The sequence below is a fragment of the Microtus pennsylvanicus genome, chromosome 6, assembly GCF_037038515.1.
Source record: "Microtus pennsylvanicus isolate mMicPen1 chromosome 6, mMicPen1.hap1, whole genome shotgun sequence".
Classification (NCBI taxonomy): Eukaryota; Metazoa; Chordata; class Mammalia; order Rodentia; family Cricetidae; genus Microtus; species Microtus pennsylvanicus.
Genome location: NC_134584.1, coordinates 106259639 through 106270473, shown reverse-complemented (window position 1 = coordinate 106270473; position 10835 = coordinate 106259639). Strand labels below are relative to the sequence as shown.

The 10835-nt window shown below is 45.7% G+C and overlaps 1 protein-coding gene across 5 annotated transcripts in view; it reads left to right on the top strand.

Moving 5' to 3' along the window:
* Window positions 1–3735: 3735 nt before the first annotated feature.
* Window positions 3736–10835, top strand: part of Slc7a6 (solute carrier family 7 member 6) — a 28924-nt gene continuing 21824 nt past the window's right edge. For 2 of the 5 annotated variants that reach the window (XM_075977123.1, XM_075977119.1), the window contains exons 1-2: window positions 3736–3820; window positions 5581–5688. The gene's annotated coding sequence lies outside the window, so the exon portion shown is untranslated. Of the gene's footprint in view, window positions 3821–4074; window positions 4111–5580; window positions 5689–10835 lie in introns of those variants that run through there. The other 3 variants (XM_075977120.1, XM_075977122.1, XM_075977121.1) reach the window with 3 other exon arrangements.

The following is a 10835-nucleotide window of genomic DNA, read 5'->3' as shown; positions in this document are numbered from 1 at the left end:
CTGAACACAATAAAGGGGTCTTGTGGGGAATTCAAGTGCCTCTGTCTGTCTGTGTGTCAATCTCCAGGCCCTTGCCCGAGACTTGCAAACCACCACAGAGTACAGGTGTGTACTGTACCGTAGTGCGTGGCGAATACACGAAGAGCAGACGTGGTATGCTTTACAGGATGCATGTGGAGGGATTGGGCCCCAGCCTCAACTTGGTATAGAACCTGGGCCCCTGAGGATGCTCAGTTCCAATGACAGTTTCCCAATTGAGTCGGTCAGACTAGACGCCAGGTGTTAATATACTCTGGGGTCACTAGAGGGCGATCTAAGCCTCACTGTACCAGGTATAATGGATGCAGTGTTGGCCAGACCTGGGAGGAAGGGGTGGTCAGGAAAGGGTGAATGAGGTGAGGACATACAAGCCCAGCTGGGGCAGTACCCTAAGTGAGAAGCTGGTGACATGAAAAGAAGCCTCACTCCCCGGCCCTACTCACTTGACACCTACTTACCCGCCGTCCATGCCATCTCCTGTGATGACCTTGTAGCCGGCTCATTCGATTCTTGGCCCTACTGGAACCTTAATTTCAGAGGCAGAGAAGCACTCCACCAGCAGCAGACGATTTTCCTTTCTTCTTTCGACCTTCCTGAGTCTCAGCTTCCTTATCTGATCAATGAGGATAAGTGTATCCTGCAGGGATGCTCCTGTAAAACAAGAATGCCGACGTTGGAAAACATCTCATCCTGTGTCTTATACGTGGCGAGCGTTCAGCTGGTGAGCTTTTACATGGGAACCGGAGGCAGCAGAGCCAGAGATCTAGATGAAAACCGGCACGATTCTCTACGCAGCTATTGCGAGGACAAGTGGGTGGGCTGTCACTGAATGGAGCGTTGTCTCAGAGAGGCTTGGGAACTGATTCCAGAAGTAAAGGGTCACGCGCAACTGACTTAAATCTATATAGCCTCATGTACACGTCCAGAGGTGTGTAAGGCTGTAAGGGAATCCAGCCGCTGCCCAGGCTGCGATACTTACAGCACACACACCCCCTACAGGCACTGTTCTGATCCTTGTCTGTGGATCTCTATGTAACAGTGTTTCTCACATGGGGTAGGGAGTTTACATCAAAGGAGTATTGGTGGCCTCCTATCCTGCTCCCACCCCCCACCCTGCCTCTAGTCTGGGAATCAGAGGGGCTGAACCCAGGCTTATGCTGGGAAGCCTTCCTCATCCTTAGTGTGGTATAAGAAACCGACTGCCTATTGATTTCCTGTTTGTGGACATTCTGTCGCTATTTCTTGGGGCCGGAGCCTGAACTCTCCTCAGAGTCCCTGCTACGCTGTTGTCAGTCTGTGTTGTCCATGGTGTTAATGACTTTTAATAAGCTCCATACAACCAGCAGTCCATCTCAGGGCCCTCTTGAACTTGCATCAGAGACCTTTCAAGGGTTCTAAGCAGAGGTTACACAAAGGGGTGGCACCAGCAAGGGTTCCTCAAGGACTGTCATCCGATAGGTGTTAAGTCTCAACGAAACATGGGACAAAGGGCTGAGGTGCCTGTTGACATCAAATTGGACGCTGACTGCAGACTTTCCTAGAACCTGTTACCACCCAGTCGAGTCCTGGCGTCTCAGCATTTCTCGTTACCCCCCTTGTCCCTTACCCTAAATCTTTCCAGTCCTGGGCTTGTTTCCCTTCCCTCCACTTCTTTCCTATATAAACTCAGCCTTTTGTGTCTCTTGTTCTTCTCTTGGCCTCTTAGTCCTCAGCTCCTCTCTGTCCGTTGTCCTCCCTCCTCTCCCCTCTCTTCCTCTCTCCGACTCCCTCTCCTTTTGTGGCTCTGTCTGGTTTATTCTGTTGGCCATATTCATTCTGGAATCTTCCAGATGCTTCTGGTGGTGCCCTTCCTCTCATCTACAATAAAAACGTCTTCAACCATACCTAGGAGTGGTCATGTCCTCATTTTCATTCATCAGGCAGAAGGAAGGAAAGTTTTAAGAGAGGTTTTTTTTTCTTTTGAAGATCTATTTATGTATTTTCTGTATATGAGTGTTCTGTTTGCACATACTTCTGCACACCAGAAGTGAGCATCAGATCCCATGATAGATGGTTGTGAGACACATGTGGTTGCTGGGAATTGAACTCAGGATCTCTGGAAGAGCAGCCAGTGCTCTTAGCCTCTGAGCCATCTCTCCAGCCCAGTCATTACAAATTTTGCACTTAGTAGAATAACCCGATCACGTTACAAAGTTTCACACTTTGTAGAATTTCACAATCAATTTATAAAACAAACATGCAGACAATCCACCAAGCTCATGATATTTTACGTGCTTTTGGGTGGGTACGGAGCGCACGTGGCAGGTGCTGCAGGTTGAACTCTGAGGCAGCTGGCGGGGGATTGGCATGCAGACCTGGGTAGAGAGTTCAGATACTAACTATGCATTTCCAGAGTCTCCCACTGAGGGGATGAGAGTGAGGGTTTGAGTGTCTGACCCAGGACATCTGGCTAGAAGAAACGACTGGGAAGCAGTGTGTGGTATCATGGACAAGAAGATCATGGTTACCATATTTTGGGGTACAGCCTGTTCCCCAACAAACTAGGTTTAGCAACACAACTCAATAAAATGATAAATGGAGACAAATTAATAGTGGAAAGCAGAAGATTCATTCAGTGTGAATAAAAGATCTGTTTTCCCTTATGTTTTTGCCTGCCTGCCTGCATGTGTACCACATACGTGCCTGTCGGATCCCCAAGAACTGGGGTTACAGGTGTTTAGAGGCACCACGTGGGTGCTGGGAATAGAACTCCCTCCTTTGGCCAGTGAACTTAGTTACTGAGCCATCCCTTCTGCCACCCAGGATAGGCTTTAAATCTTAAAATTCCAAGTCTCTCTTTGAAGGTCATCTGACCAGTTGTAAATTTTTCTCCACGAGAAAAGAGCATCCTCCTTTGGATGTTCCAACCACTTCCTCTTCAAGAGGGACATTCCTGGAGGAAATAATGATTTCTTGGGTCCTTTTTTTTTTTTTTTTTTTAAAGTCTGATAGCCTAAGAGGAGAGCACAGCTGTCTCTTTAGAATGTATTTTTTATTCCTGCCAGCCAGGTCGGTTAGAGGGTGCAGTGGAATATAAAATCAGGGCTGAGTCTGAGCGCCAGCCCTACTAAAGAAAAAGATAACCTAAAAGGAGATAGAGAAGGAGCGACCAGAGGGAGAGGAGACGGGTAGGAGGCTGTGGCTTCCCCAAGAGGAGTGTCAGCAGGGTCGGGCGATACCAGGATAAAGCCCTGGGGTGGCTAAGGGAGCAAGAAGTGGTCGAAGTGGATCTGAGCTGACCGGCAGAGCACAGGTCCCGAGTGTGTCTTTCTTCCTGGATTCCGCAGGCTGAAGGCCGGCCGTCAAACGGCGAGGCGGTCTAGAGGTCTTTGTGTGAACTGTCTGAGGTCTCATTGGGTATGGAGTCCCCAACAAAGGCCGAGAAGGAAACGGTGTGGGGACCCTCGAGAGCTCCATGCCTCAGCATCCCCACGGGCTTCAAGTGACTGCGTGCGGCGTCCGGGAGTGGCCATCCCAGGAGTGGGCGACCGGACCTGAGTCACAGTCCGTGGGGGCCCCCGGCGCGGCCCGCGGATCGCCTAGGGCCCCGGCGCGCTCTGGTGCCCGGAAGCAACGCCGCCTGGGGGCCCCCAGCTCCGAGCCGGGTCCCCAGGCGGCGCGCGCTGTCGCGATCCGGTGCGAGTGACGTGGCGTGGGCGGGGCTTGAGCGGCAGCGGCGGCGGCGCGACCGAGCATCCTGGCAGCGCCGGGGCACCGGGAGCTAACTGGCGGGGGCGAGGAGGTGAGGGGCTGGCTCCGGTTCGGCCCGGGGCTGGTTCCGTTTCGGTCGGGGACGTCTCGTGTGCGGTTGAGCGCTCTGCTCGGCCGCCGTCGCCGCGTGCTGGATGCGGGCCGGAAACCGCGTGGGGCGGAGGGCGCGGGAGAGACGCCGCGGCTGAGAGGAGGACGCCGGGAGCGTGGAGCCCTGAGTGGACGGTGGTGTGAGGAAGACGCACGCGCAGCCAGCCAGCCAGCGAGCGGGCGCGTGCGTGCGTGTGTGCGTGAGAGAGAGGAGAGACCCTGGATGGTTTTGTGAGTGTGCAAGACTCTAAGTGTGAGGGGGTCTGTGTGTGAAAGAGAAAACTGCGAGGCAGAGAGTGTAACGGAGACCCAGTGTGCGTGACGGAAAAATCCCAGAGTGTGAGGAGGAAAACTGTGGGCGTGAGGGCGCCTCGAGAGTGTGCGACACTGAGTGTGAGAGGGACGGGCTCCTTCGCAGTCCGTGGCCGTGTGAGGGATCCCCTGGAGCAGAGACTGCGAGGGAGAGGCTGTTGTGCGGGAGCCCGCGAGTGTGAGGAGGGCAGAGACAGCTGGGCGGTGTGCGAATGCCGGAATGCAGCTTCTTGGCGCTGTTGAAACCTCTGACTCGTGTTGGGACTTAGAGTGCTGAGGGGTTGGCGGTCGGGAACACGGTGCTCCGGCCGGGGCACTTCTGAGTCTCTCGAGTTTGTCATCTCCCTTGACCATCTCATGTCACAAATGTCCAGAAATATTTGTGAAACATTCTGAAAATTCTGTGCTGAGCACTAAGTCCAAAGGCTTGTCCCCGTGTTGTGTAATGGGCCAGTATAAATAGAAATCAACATCTAATTTAACAAGTCTTGGGGAACCAGTCGTAAACACGGGGCTTACGTGTGGGAAGGAATTCCGCCTTTGCTGTAAATGAGGGGGAAACCGCTCAGGCTTGGGCTGCTGACCTAACCCTCTTTGTAGCAGGATGCTCAGCTGTTTGGCGCCTGATTTCTGAGAGCTGCTCCGGGATTTGAAGACTTAGCAGGAGCAGACTTGAAGCTGTTGCTTTCTGAGATTTTTTTTTTTTAACCTCTTTACCTGGTGAGGCCCTTCAGGAAGCTGCCCAGGCTTCGTACTTGGTTAAGGCTCCATTGTGGTTTCATACAGCCGGCTTTTGCTTCCCGCCTTTGGTCTTAGGCTGTTTAGTTGAGTTATATTTGGTTTTCCTTCCTTGGCAAATGTAAAGAAAAGTCACAGCTCTGATGGGGATATAGGACCTCTAACAGTACTTGCATACTATATGCAAATCTCTGGGTATCATCCCTAGTTCCTCCTCAAACGAGAGAAAAAGAAAGACAGGAAGACCAACAAAGAAAGAAAACCTTGAGAACCTGATTTTTTTTCCTTCACCCTCTTTCTTTATTTATCTGGATTTTTTTTTAATGTGGCTGATCTTGGAGTATCTCGATAGAGGAATTTTCTGACTTTTATGCATTCTTGCTGTAATCTCTAGAATGTGGAGATGTTTCTACAACAGTTATGTACATGATGCTCTTAGGACCTGGGACTCTAGAGCAGTAGATCCCTATGACTTGAGATGACCAGGGTAGTCTCTGACACCAAATGTGTGCTGATTGTGTCAGTCATACCCTTTATGTGGTAGAGGAAATAATGGGAGTGTAAAGTTTAGATTTTACAGGAGGAAATACTCCGATGCTTTCTGTAAGTTAAGATTTTTTTGACAAGTAACTAAGAACTTATTTGTTACAGAGATTGAATGACCAAAACAGAGAAGTGGAATTAGCCCTTTCTTGGTACCTGACTGTTTTGTGGAGAAATAACTTAAAAAAGCGTGGATCCTCATTGATTTCGTGACAGGTGAATATTACCACTCTGTTCTTTGTTTTTCTTCTCTGTCTCTCTCTCTCTCTCTCTGTCTCTCTCTCTGTCTCTCTCTCTCTCTCTCTCTCTCTCTCTCTCTCTCTCTCTCTCTCTGTAGTTATTTGCATACTTTGTGACTATGATGCTAATAAAAAGGCTTAAGAGGCCAGCCTGTTCTGCAAAGAGGGTTCCAGGACAGCCAGGATGACACAGAGAAACCCTGTCTCCAAAAACAAAACAAAAATCATAGTGTTATAAAACATCATAACACATGTAACTTGTTTTGTAAATGAATTATGTATTTATGTCTTTTTAATTTTTTTTAAAGACATGGTTTCAGTGTTGCCTAGGCTGGCCTCAAACTGTAAATGAGAGGACTTTTAGTCTCTCCGGTGCTGGGATTATAGGTCTGAACTACAGTGCCTACCTCTATCTTATGTTTTTTGTTTTGTTTGTTTTTTGTTTTTAGTGTTGTTGTTGTTGTTGTTTTTTTTTTTTGAGACAGGGTTTCTCTCTATTGCCCTGGCTATCCTGGAACTCACTCTGTAGAACAGACTGGCCTCAAACTCACTGAAAACTGCCTGCCTCTGCCTCCTAAATGCTGGGATTAAAGGCATGGTGGCTTGGCAGAGCTATGAGTATCTTAGCCATTGTGATTGCGAAGTAAATTGTATCTCAGTTACTTGATATTCTTCATAAGACAGTAAGCATCATTTTTGTTACTTGAAAAAAAAGTTAAAATAAATATATCTACAACTTTCTTTGTGATTGCATTTTTATATGATTTACCTTTTTCTTAAAAATTGCATATGATAATTTTCTTGTTAAATTTTCCTAAAGAAATTTTAGGGACCTGCTGCAGGATTCTGGAGAATAGGATGAATCCTGCTAGAAACTGCTGTGTTTTTTCCACTTTTCATATCAGTGCTGGGGATTGAATCCAGGGTCTCAGCCTTAACCCTGCTAAATACACACTCTCCCCATTGAGTCTCACCCTCAGCCCCAGGATGTGTCTTTTGATTTTAGAGATGTCAGCATCTTAGAGATTGAGACTAGTAACTATGTATGATCTATACTGATTTATTTTAACTACTGTATAAGATTTGACAGTGAATCCCAGCTATAGAGAAATGCTGTCTCAAAACAAAAAAAAAATTTGGTAGAATTTTGATAACCCACTTCTTTTTTCTTTTCTTCCCTCCCTCCCTCCCTCCCTCCCTCCCTCCCTCCCTCCCTCCCTTTCTCTTTCTTTCTTTCTTTCTTTCTTTCTTTCTTTCTTTCTTTCTTTCTTTCTTTCTTTTTCTTTCTTTTTCAAGACAGGGTTTTCCTGTGTAGCTTTGGAGCCTGTCCTGGAACTAGCTCTTGTAGACCAGGCTGGCTTTGAACTCACAGAGATCTGCCTGTCTCTGCCTCCTGAGTGCTGTAATTAAAGGCATGCATCCACTGCCTAGCTGATAACCTGTTTCTAATACCAGGCTTAGTATTGGCTTAAGACCCCTTATGCCAGCAGTTTCCATCGCATTGTTTCAATGGTTCTACAGATTTCTGTGGAGAATGGGATAGGCAATACCTGTCACATAGGTGTGGGGTCCTTTTTTGGGCATCTGTGGTACTGTGGGACTGATTAAATGTAAATGAATTAAAAACTTTTTTGTCGTTATTTATATTACTTCATCAGCTTTTACCTGAAAAGCACAGTGACAGAGAATGTCTGTTCTAAATACTGCATTCTAGGACAGCTTGGCTTCTGATTGAGAGAGAGGCACTGTCTCAAAAAGAAAAAACAGGGCTGGAGAGATGGCTCAGTGGTTAAGAGTATTGCCTGCTCTTCCAAAGGTCCTGAGTTCAATTCCCGGCAACCACATGGTGGCTCACAACCATCTGTAATGAGGTCTGGTGCCCTCTTCTGGCCTGCAGACATACACACAGACAGAATATTGTATACATAACAAATAAATAAATAAATATTTTTTAAAAAAACAACCGATATATACGCTTATGTGTATGTATTTTTGTTTTAAAAAACAGCTTTAACAAAAGCATCTTTTTGCTTCGTTTTACATATGTGTGCTTTTTAAATTCCATTTATTTTTCATGTGTATGTGAGTGTGGGCACATAAGAGCCATGGAATGCTATAAAATAGGTCAGAGGACAACTTTAGGGAGTTGGCTTTCACCTTCTACCTTGTTGAGGCAAAATCTCTCTTGCTGATTGTTACTGTCAGCTTCCTCCAGGCTATCTGGCCCACAAGCTTCCTGCTGGCTTGCCTGTCTCAGCCTCCCCTCTGGCCATCCAGTGCTGGGATTACAGATGTGCATCTGGCCTTTTCATGGGTTCCAGGGATTGAACTTGGTTCGTAAGGTTTGTGCAAGTACTGTTTACTTGCTAAGCCATTTTTCTGGGCTCATAATTATTTAGCACTATTTTATGTGCATTGGTGTGAAGATGAAAGATGATAGTTTCCTGGAACTGGAGTTACAGACAGTTGAAAGCTGGCATGCAGGTGCTGGGAGTTGAACCTTGGTCCTCTGGAAGAACAGGCAGTGCTCTTAACTGCTGAGCCATCTCTCCAGCGCTCTCTCTCACTCTCTCTGTCTTTCTTTTTTTCCTCTCTGTCTCTCTCTCCCTGTCTCTTTCTCTCTCTGGCTCTTTTAGGTTTTTCGAGACAGGGTTTCTCTGTAGCTTTGGAGCCTGTCCTGGCACTTGCTCTGTAGACCAGACTAGTCTTGAATTCACAGAGATCCACTTGCCTCTGCCTGCAGAGTGCTGGGATTAAGGGCATACACTGCCACCACCCAGCTTTTTCTTTCTTTTTTGAAACAGGCTTTTATGTAACCTAGGTTAAAGCCTTGTATAGCCTAGGCTGGCCTTGAACTCTGATATATAGTAGCAGGTAAACTGTTTTGATTATGTTGCCTTAACTTGTTGAGAGCTCCTTAGATTATAGACATGGGCATCTGTACTGGCTTTATGCTATACTGGAGAACAAACCCAGGGCTTTGTGTGTACTAGGCAAATACTCTATCAGCAGAGCTTTATCCCTGCCTGTCTGGGTTCTTTTGTTTCTTTTCTCAGTAACTTATTTATGTCTTCATAGTTAGAGTGATTTCCTATAGTTTGCATATTGAGATTTTCTTTATAGTCAATCTCTAACACTGTTAACAGCATCTTTTACTTGGTGTATTTAGATAATTTATATTAAATATAGTTATATAACTTGCTTAAAGCCCGCTATTTTTGATAGACTTGATGCATACCTCTAGTCCCAGGGCTCAGGACTCGTGTGAGGTGTATAGACATATGCCATCACACTCAGCTCTCTACTGTTGGCCTGTTATTATACATCTTTAATATTTTTTAATTGTTGCCCTAATTTTACAGTGTAAATCTTTTATTACTGGCCTCTAGGGGATAGGGCCATAATTATATGTCTGGCAAGTTCTCTACCACTGAGCTATACTTTAGCTTCATGAATCTTTAATTACAGTCTACCCTTAAGTAAGATATTCCTTCACTATAATGTAAGAACTTTATACAGTATTCTTTCAATTTTTGCCTCCTATTCTTTATGATAGTATTGTCAGGCATTCTTTTTTCCTTTGTGCTATAAACCCATGCTACATTTCTGCAGTTTTTGCTTCTGGCTTCATTTATAGCCTAAAAAAGTTTAAAATAGTCTCCCTCCCCTTACTTACTTCAGACTATTGTTCTACAGCTTTTATATATTTACCGTTTTATTTTCTCTATTCTGACTCATGATTTTCTACATTTGTTCCTCCTATTGTTGAGTTTAGAGCCTTTTAATCTATTAATCACAGTTATTTTAGTCTCACTTTTTGCAGGCCTAGGATTGAACCCAGGGTCTGATGCAAGCACCCAGCCACTGAGCTATATTCCCAAACTCACTGTAGTCATTGTATGTGTTGCTTTTTGTGTGCATGCGTGTGTGTGTGTGTGTGTGTGTGTGTGTGTGTGTGTGTGTGTAAGTTAGTGGTCACCTTGTGGGGTTTTTTGAGAGTGTGTGTTAAATACTGGCTGACCTGGTACTCACAGAGGTCCTCCTGTTTCTGCCTCCTCAGTGCTGGCATGTGCTACTAACCACTATGCTTAACCACCTTGTGTTTTTGAGAAAGTACCTCATGATTATATAGGAAGCACTGAGCTGTCTCCTCAGTCAGTACCCACCACTCCTTCAATTTCAATTTTTGTTTCTCTCTCTCTCTCTCTCTCTCTCTCTCTCTCTCTCTCTCTCTCTCTTTCTCTCTATTTATTTTTGGTTCTTCGAGACAGGGTTTCTCTGTGTAGCTTTGGAGCCTGTCTTGGAACTTACTCTGTAAGCCACGCTGGTCTCAAACTCATAGAAGTATGCCTACTCCTGCCTCCTGCGTGCTGGGATTAAAACTGTGCATTACCACTACCGCCTGAAATAAATTTTCTATTTATTTATTTATTAATTTTGGTTTTTGGAGACAGGTTTTTTTTCCTTGTGACTTTGGAACCCGTCCTGGAACTAGCTCTTGTAGACCAGACTGGCCTCTAACTCACAGAGATCCTCCTGTCTCTGCCTCCCAAGTGCTGAGTTTAAAGGTGTGAGCCACCACTGCTCAACTTCTTTTTTTTTTTTTTTTTTGAAATGAAGTATTGCTGTGTTATACAGACTGGTCTTGAACTTCTGGGCTTAAGTGATTCTCCTGTCTCAGGCCTCTAGTAAGTAGCCAGGACCACACGCAGCTGGTTGCATCTGCCCATGCCCTCTCCCCATCATAGCCATTTTAAACAGTCTATTTGATGTTTCTCATCATGTTTGTTATCTTGCCTCTTGATAATGGGTTATTTTTCTTGCTGTTTTTTTCTTTCCTTATTTATAATTTGTTAGTCATTGCCATAGTTTGTAGAACAGGAGAAATTTATTCTGAAAAATAGGTATGACTCTTTTGCAAGGTTGTTGGTAGAAGAGTTCGAACCAATTATAGAATTGTGTTGGGTTTTGTTGTTGCTATGGTGCCTTGGGTAACCTTACCTTCACATTCCTCTGGTGTTTCTTTGTGCTCGGGGTTGGTTTGCTTTCCTACAGGGAAGACTTTTTCTCAAAGTGTATTTTCTATTCTCAGTTTTATCCCTTCTCCGTGTACGGTTTGCTATA